The sequence below is a fragment of the Vanacampus margaritifer genome, unplaced genomic scaffold (genome assembly GCF_051991255.1).
Source record: "Vanacampus margaritifer isolate UIUO_Vmar unplaced genomic scaffold, RoL_Vmar_1.0 HiC_scaffold_46, whole genome shotgun sequence".
NCBI lineage: Eukaryota > Metazoa > Chordata > Actinopteri > Syngnathiformes > Syngnathidae > Vanacampus > Vanacampus margaritifer.
This window is the reverse complement of record NW_027520756.1, coordinates 100,878-108,477: the sequence shown is the minus strand read 5'-3', so window position 1 is coordinate 108,477 and position 7,600 is coordinate 100,878. Positions and strand designations below refer to the sequence as shown.

The window sequence follows — 7,600 nt, the reverse complement described above, 5'->3', positions numbered from 1 at the left end:
AACCCTAAAACAAAACCCTAGATTGAAACCCTAAGCCTAATTTGAAACCCTAGTTTTAAACCCTAACCCTAATGTAAAGCCCTAATTTGAAACCCTAACCCTTATTTTAAACCCGAGTTTGAAACCCTAACCCTAATGTAAAACCCTAGTTTGAAACCCTAACCCTAATGTAAAACCCCTTGTTTGTAACCCTAACCCTAATTTGAAACCCTAGTTTGAAACCCTAACCCTAATGTTAAACCCTAGTTTGAAACCCAAACCTTAATGTAAAACCCTAGTTTGAAACCCTAACCCTAATTTGAAACCCTAGTTTGAAAACCTAACCCTAATGTAAAACCCTAGTTTGAAACCCTAACCCTAATGATAAACCCTAGTTTGAAACCGTAACCCTAATTTTGAAAACCTAGTTTGAAACCCTAACCCTAATTTGAAACCCCTGTTTGAAATCCTAACTCTAATGTGAAACCTTAGTTTGAAACCCTAACCCTCATAAAAAACCCTAGTTTGTAACCCTAACCCAAATGTAAAACCCTAGTTTGAAACACTAACCCTAATGTAAAACCCTAGTTTGAAACGCTAACCCTAATGTAAAACCCTAGTTTGAAGCATTAACCCTAAAGTAAAACACTAGTTTGAAACCCTAATCCTAATGTAAAACCCTAGTTTGAAACCCTAACCCTAATGATAAACCCTAGTTTGAAACCCTAACCCTAAATTGAAACCCTAGTTTGAAACCCTAACCCTAATGTAAAACCCTAGTTTGAAACCCTAACCCTAATGTAAAACCCTAGTTTGTAACCCTAACCCTAATGTAAAACCCTAGTTTGAAACCCTAACCCTAATGTAAAACCCTAGTTTGAAGCACTAACCCTAATGTAAAACACTAGTTTGAAACACTAACCCTAATGTAAAACCCTAGTTTGAAGCATTAACCCTAATGTTAAACCCTAGTTTGAAACCCTAACACTAAATTGAAACCCCAGTTTGAAACCCTAACCCTAATGTAAAACCCTAGTTTGAAACCCTAACCCTAATGTAAAACCCTAGTTTGTAACCCTAACCCTAATGTAAAACCTTAGTGTGAAACCCTAACCCTAATGTAAAATCCTAGTTTGAAACCCTAACCCTAATGTAAAACCCTAGTTTGAAACCCTAACCCTAATTTGAAACCCTAGTTTGAAACCCTAACCCTAATGTAAAACCCTTGTTTGAAACCCTAACCCTAATGTAAAACCCTAGTTTGAAACCCTAACCCTAATGTTAAAGCCTAGTTTGTAACCCTAACCCTAATGTAAAACCCTAGTTTGAAACCCTAACCCTAATGTTAAACCCTAGTTTGAAACCCTAACCCTAATGTAAAACCCTTGTTTGAAACCCTAACCCTAATGTAAAACCCTAGTTTGAAACACTTAGCCTAATTTGAAACCCTAGTTTGAAACCCTAACCCTAATGTAAAACCCTAGTTTGTAACCCTAACCAAAAGGTAAAACCCTAGTTTGAAACCCTAACCCTAATGTAAAACCCTAGTTTGAAACCCTAACCCTAATGTAAAACCCTAGTTTGAAGCATTAACCCTAATGTAAAATCCTAGTTTGAAACCCTAACCCAAATGTTAAACCCTAGTTTGAAACCCTAACCCTAAATTGAAACCCTAGTTTGAAACCCTACCCCTAATGTAAAACCCTAGTTTGAAACCCTAACCCTAATGTAAAACCATCGTTTGTAACCCTAACCCTAATGTAAAACCCTAGTTTGAAACACTAACGCTAATGTAAAACCCTAGTTTGAAACCCTAACCCTAATGTAAAACCCTAGTTTGAAGCACTAACCCTAATGTAAAACACTAGTTTGAAACGCTAACCCTAATGTAAAACCCTAGTTTGAAACCCCAAATCTAATTTGAAACCATAGTTTAAAACCCTAAACCTAATGTAAAACCCTAGTTTGAAACCCTAACCCTAATTTGAAACCCTAGTTTGAAACCCTAACCCTAATGTAAAACCCTAGTTTGTAACCCTAACCCTAATGTAAAACCATAGTTTGAAACCCTAACCCTAATGTAAAACCCTAGTTTGAAACCCTAACCCTAATGTAAAACCCTAGTTTGAAGCAATAACCCAAAATTATAACCCTAGTTTGAAACTCTTACCCTAATGTAAAACCCTAGTTTGAAACCCTAACCGTAATGTAAAACCCTAGTTTGTAACCCTAACCCTAATGTTAAACCCTAGTTTGAAACCCTAACCCTAATGTAAAACCCTAGTTTGAAACCCTAACCCTAATGATAAACCCTAGTTTGAAACCCTAACCCTAATGCAAAACCCTAGTTTAAAACCCTAACCCAAATGTAAAGCCCTAGTTTGAAACCCAACCCTAATGTAAAACCCTAGTTTGAAGCATTAAACATAATGTAAAACACTAGTTTGAAACCCTAACCCTAATTATAAGCCCTAGTTTGAAACCCTAACCCTAATGTAAAACCCAAGTTTGAAACCCTAACCCTAATGAAAAACCCTAGTTTGAAACCCTAACCCTAAATTGAAACCTTAGTTTGAAACCCTAACCCTAATGTAAAACCCTAGTTTGAAACCCTAACCCTAATGTAAAACCCTAGTTTGTAACCCTAACCCTAATGTAAAACCCTAGTTTGAAACCCTAAACCTAATGTAAAACCCTAGTTTGAAACCCTAACCCTAATGTAAAACCCTTGTTTGAAACCCTAAGACTAAAACAAAACCCTAGATTGAAACCCTAAGCCTAATTTGAAACCCTAGTTTGAAACCCTAACCCTAATGTAAAACCCTAGTTTGAAACCCTAATCCTAATGTAAAACCCTAGTTTGAAACCCTAACCCTAATGTTAAACCCTTGTTTGAAACCCTAACCCTAATGTAAAACCCAAGTTTGAAACCCTAAACCTAATTTGAAACCCTAGTTTGAAACCTTAAACCTAATGTAAAACCCTAGTTTGTAACCCTAACCCAAATGTAAAACCCTAGTTTGAAAACCTAACACTAATGTAAAACCCTAGTTTGAAACTGTAAGAATTATTTTGGAGGATTATTATACATTTGCCGTGTTGAAGTAAATTGCCTCTTGGGAAACACAAGTCAACGTAATAGTGTAGTAATTTCTGTTTATGATTGCTATGTATTGCAAAGGAGTGTTATTGTATTTGGTGAAGTTGCAAGTGGACGACTCAGCTGCCGAGTGGGGACAACTGATAAGAAGACGTGACGCACGTCAACGCCAGGGCCCCTGGACTTGCATGCCGCATTAGAGAGTGTGAAGTGAGATAGGAGTTGTTTTTCTCTTTCTGTCATGTAATCAGATGCCCCGATTGGTATATAAGGGGACTATTTGAATGATGAACCAAGAGAGACTCTGTACCGATCAAACTAAGGCTGCAGTTTTCTCTTCCTCATGAGTAATAAATTTGGAACCAGATGCTTCTTCTCTCTTTATTTGATAAATGTCTACATCTGAACCTGACATTTAAATTGGTCCTTCGAGCCGGATTGCAACATACCGGAGGTGCCCAGAGGCAGAGCCGACGACCAAGAAAGACCGTGGCCACGGCAGCTGTCCCATTTTAGGGGACTGGACCTCGGCCCTGTTTCTGGGGACTGAAAGTTGAAGCAAGCCAGGAAGAGAGAAGGCAACACTGGTAGGACACTTATATTTTCATTGGCGGATTTTTGGTAAATAAGTGTCCGTTTAAAGTTAAGGGCGACGGTGTCCTACGCGCGTTTAAACTCCGTGGAGAAGAGGGCGACGGTGTCCTGTACGTACTTAAAACTAAAAAAGACAGAGTGAGTCTATAAAACAGAAAAGACAGCGAGAGAGTCTATAAAACAGGGAAGTAGACAGAGTGAGTCTATAAAACTGAGGAAAAGAAAGAGGGGAAACTGGGAAGAGGGGACTGAAAAATAGACAGAGGGAGTCTATGAAACTGGGAAGAGGGGACTGAAAAATAGACAGAGGGAGTCTATAAAAGTGGGGTGAATCAAAACCGTAAGAATACTAGTCAATGTTGCGTAAAGAGACAGAGAGTCTATAAAAGAGAGACAGAGAGAGTCTATAAAAGAGGGCAACGGTGTCCTACGCGCGTAAATAAAGAGGGGGTGTGAGTGGAGGTTCGCTACCTCGGTGTGAGTGGAGGTTCGCTACCTCATTATTGTTTGTTCGGGGATTTAAAGTCAGTTTAATCTCCTTAAGAGAATCGCTGACTCCAACATGGAGAAAACAAATAGCAAAAAAGCCAACAAGAAAGACCCGAAACAACAGTTAACATGTAAGGACTGCAAGTTTGTAGAAAACCAATGTCCTTCTAAAACAAAACATTTAAATTTGTGGATAACGAAATATGAATTTGCTGGCCAGCTTAATATACAAAAAATATTTAACTTGCAAGATAAAATAAAGACAGACACATTTATTATTGAGAACGAGGGGAACGAATTCTACTTTCAAAGACGAGGAAAAGGTTTTTACCAAAACAGGGGCCGAGGAAGGGGTAGACCTCAATTTAAAATAGGACTCACCGGCAAGGGGCGCGGCTATGCCACAGGCCCAAAAGAAGTCACCTGTTGGTGTTGTGGGGAGACAGGGCATTTTTTGAGGCACTGTCCCCACAATAGAAAAAATACACGACTAGAAAAATCAGCTTCCCAACAGGATGACAAACAAAAAGCCATCGAAGAAAATGTGACATTAAATTAAATAAAAATCTTTATAAGTGGGCCGCTATATTGACACATGGTGTGACCCATGTGTCAACAGGGGGAATGGTAGGACGGATACACAGAATGTATACGACATATGGCTTTAATTTATTCTCAAAAATTGTTATTATTATTATTATTTATTATCATTAACAGTGGCAACGAAGCCAGTTTGGCCGATTACATGCGAAAAACATTAGAGAAAAGAGATGAATTGAAATTACCAGAAGGCGATTGTGCTTCTCTCCAACAGGAAGAACTAGTAGCTCCAGGAGACTGGGTACTGATCCGAAGCCTCAAAAAGAAGCACTGGAATTCTCCAAAGTGGGAAGGCCATCATCAAGTGCTGCTGACCACGCCGACGGCCATAGAGATTGAAGCAAGGAGCACTTGGATGCATCTTACGCATTGTAAAAAGGTCATCTCAACCGACAAACCCAACAGGGAGGGTGAGCGAAAGTCTGATTCAAAGGTGGGAGCAGATATATAGAATCTGAAAATACCTGCGGTCAGTGAAGTTTTCCAAGACGCCTAACCTAATTAGGGGTTCTCGGTCGACATGGCTATTGCGTGGATAAGATTTGCGGTACTATGTTGTGTGGTCTTTGTGACCGTGAAGGCTATTCATTCACCAAATCACGCACTGATAAACAAGAATAGAGGATTTTCATATGGGTCACACCCAATAAAAATGTAGACCGAATCAACTACATCCATTACAATGTACAAAAATTGGGGAATTATACTGAAGAAAGATTTATAGCTGTCAGAGAACAATTGGCTGCAACATCACTCATGGCGTTCCAGAACCGCATTGCGGTCGACATGCTACTGGCAGAGAGAGGTGGCGTTTGCGCTATGTTTGGGGACCAGTGTTGTACATTTATACCAAACAACACATCTCCGGATGGGTCCCTCACGAGAGCCGTTGAAGGCCTGCGCACCCTGAATCGAAAGATGAAAGAACACTCAGGTGTGTCCACCTCAGCATGGGACGAGTGGTGGGAAAAAACGTTTGGCAAATATAAGTTTGGTATTTTCTGTCATGATTTCTATGACTCTGTTCACCTCAATTCTTGTGCTGTGTGGATGTTGTTGTATTCCCTGCATTCGCGCATTACTCGTCCGACTTGTCTCAACCGTCGTCGCTCCCACAAATTCTAAATTACAAGAGATGTACCCTTTGCTTATTTCTGCAAATTGTGGTGATGGAGGGGACACTAATGACCAAACCAATGATGAGATAATTTCTCCTGCCGTCCTATTTTACACACCTTAAAACTTAAAACATAGAAAGGGGACATGATGGAATGTTTAAGTTTGTCATCCAGTAAATGATTCAACTAAATAAAACCTTTAATCAAAGTTCTTTTGATGACAAAATTTTTGGAGGCAAATGTAGAATAAACAGGAGGGAAATGTAAGAATTATTTTGGAGGATTATTATACATTTGCCGTGTTGAAGTAAATTGCCTCTTGGGAAACACAAGTCAACGTAATAGTGTAGTAATTTCTGTTTATGATTGCTATGTATTGCAAAGGAGTGTTATTGTATTTGGTGAAGTTGCAAGTGGACGACTCAGCTGCCGAGTGGGGACAACTGATAAGAAGACGTGACGCACGTCAACGCCAGGGCCCCTGGACTTGCATGCCGCATTAGAGAGTGTGAAGTGAGATAGGAGTTGTTTTTCTCTTTCTGTCATGTAATCAGATGCCCCGATTGGTATATAAGGGGACTATTTGAATGATGAACCAAGAGAGACTCTGTACCGATCAAACTAAGGCTGCAGTTTTCTCTTCCTCATGAGTAATAAATTTGGAACCAGATGCTTCTTCTCTCTTTATTTGATAAATGTCTACATCTGAACCTGACAGAAACCCTAACCCTAATGTAAAACCCTAGTTTGAAGCATTAACCCTAATGTAAAACCCTAGTTTGAAACCCTAACCCTAATGTAAAACACTAGTTTGAAACACTAACCCTAATGTAAAACCCTAGTTTGAAACCCCAAATCTAATTTGAAACCATAGTTTAAAACCCTAACCCTAATGTAAAACCCTAGTTTGAAGCATTAACACTAATGTAAAACACTAGTTTGAAACGCTAACCCTAATGTTAAACCCTAATTTGAAACCCTAACCCTAATGTAAAACCCTAGTTTGAATCCCTAACCCTAATGATAAACCCTAGTTTGATACACTAACCCAAAATTTAAACCCTAGTTTGAAACACTAACCCTAAGGTAAAACCCTAGTTTGAAACCCTAACCCTAATGTAAAACCCTAGTTTGTAACCCTAACCCTAATGTAAAACCATAGTTTGAAACCCTAACCCAAATGTAAAACCCTAGTTTGAAACCCTAACCCTAATGTAAAACCCTAGTTTGTAACCCTAACTCTAATGTAAAACCCTAGTTTGAAACCCTAACCCTAATGTAAAACCCTAGTTTGAAACCCTAACCCTAATGTAAAACCCTTGTTTGAAACCCTAACCCTAAAACAAAACCCTAGATTGAAACCCTAAGCCTAATTTGAAACCCTAGTTTTAAACCCTAACCCTAATGTAAAGCCCTAGTTTGAAACCCTAACCCTTATTTTAAACCCGAGTTTGAAACCCTAACCCTAATGTAAAACCCTAGTTTGAAACCCTAACCCTAATGTAAAACCCCTTGTTTGTAACCCTAACCCTAATTTGAAACCCTAGTTTGAAACCCTAACCCTAATGTTAAACCCTAGTTTGAAACCCAAACCTTAATGTAAAACCCTAGTTTGAAACCCTAACCCTAATTTGAAACCCTAGTTTGAAACCCTAACCCTCATAAAAAACCCTAGTTTGTAACCCTAACCCAAATGTAAAACCCTAGTTTGAAACACTAA

General features: G+C 39.0%; 1 long non-coding RNA gene across 1 annotated transcript; it reads left to right on the top strand.

Annotated features, from left to right (window-relative positions):
* The first annotated feature begins 3,044 nt into the window (after positions 1-3,044).
* Positions 3,045-6,550, top strand: LOC144040882 (uncharacterized). Its single transcript, XR_013289902.1, has 2 exons — positions 3,045-3,666; positions 4,977-6,550. It is a non-coding gene; the product is annotated as an uncharacterized LOC144040882 (long non-coding RNA).
* The last annotated feature ends 1,050 nt before the right edge of the window (positions 6,551-7,600 follow it).